A 1,231-nucleotide genomic window follows, 5' to 3' on the forward strand; every position below is an offset into this window, starting at 1 on the left:
TGTATTTAGTAATCTTTTACCATCTATGGCTGAGACTCTAAGCGGCTTCTTCAAAGGAATGGTTTCAATGTTTAGTTGTTGGACAAGGTTGGAGTCGATTAAATTTTTCTCACAGCCGAAATCAATAAATGCAGATAAAGTGAGATTCTGATCAGCGGCAAACAGAGTAGCAGGTAACAATAGGTGAGGAGATTTCTCAGATTGCAGATGGCCCGCCAGATTCCTCATTTCCTCTGGCGGACCCCGGCTTTTACCTCAGCTGGGCAGGAGGAGACAAAATGACCGGGCTCTCCACAGTACATGCATAGATTCCCTTTATATCTCCTTTGCCTTTCCACAGTAGTGAGTCTGGTATGACCAATCTGCATAGGCTCAACATCAGAGGTTTCTGTAGGAGAAGAGACGCCATGGGTTAAAGATGGATGAACAGGAGCTGACTGGGTATGATTCCGTGGCCTAAAATCAATCTCAGGATGGGCAGAAAAAACAGAAGAGCAGTTAGTCTTTGCAGAAAAAACATGGCTTCTTAATTTAGACCTGGTCCTGGCTCAAAGTCGATTATCCAAACGAATGGTTAAGCTGATTAATTCCTCCAGAGTCGCTGGTTTGTTGATTGTGGCGAGTTCATCCTTAATTTCTTCATCTAGAGCCTTAAAATAGGCGCTTTTAAGCACGCATTCATTCCACCCGGAAGCGGCGGCTTTAACCCGGAAGTTGATCGAGAAATCTGCTACAGTCCGGTTTCCTTGTTTTAAACTTAGCAGAGCTCGAGAATCAATTGATTTATCAGAGTCTTGGTTTAAGACTTGTGAGAATTCTCTAATAAATTGCTCGAAAGTACATCTGAAACTGGATTCAGAGGGGAATCGGGCCTCAGCCCATTCGAGAGCGCTTCCAGTCAGTTGAGAAATAATAAAGCTAATCTTTCTCTTATCGTTAGAAAAACTGGATGGTGAATGTTCCAAAATCAGTCTACATTGGAAAAGAAATCCTTTGCATTTACTTGTAATGCCTGAATATTTCCCTGGAAGTGACGGACGGAATTCAGGAAATGACGGAACAGAGTCTGACCTTTGAGGCTGTTGGGATCCTGAGGCTTGCCCACCAGAGGGCGCCGAGGATCCCTTCCTGGGGATTTTCTGTTTCTGTTGGGATCTGGGGTGCTGTCTACTTTCCTCCACCAGAGGGCGTACTGGATCTCGGGAACCTGGAGCTGCCTCCGCCAGCTGAC

This window comes from Cyprinodon variegatus, unplaced genomic scaffold, assembly GCF_000732505.1.
Source record: "Cyprinodon variegatus isolate N-32 unplaced genomic scaffold, C_variegatus-1.0 Scaffold651, whole genome shotgun sequence".
NCBI classification, from domain to species: Eukaryota; Metazoa; Chordata; class Actinopteri; order Cyprinodontiformes; family Cyprinodontidae; genus Cyprinodon; species Cyprinodon variegatus.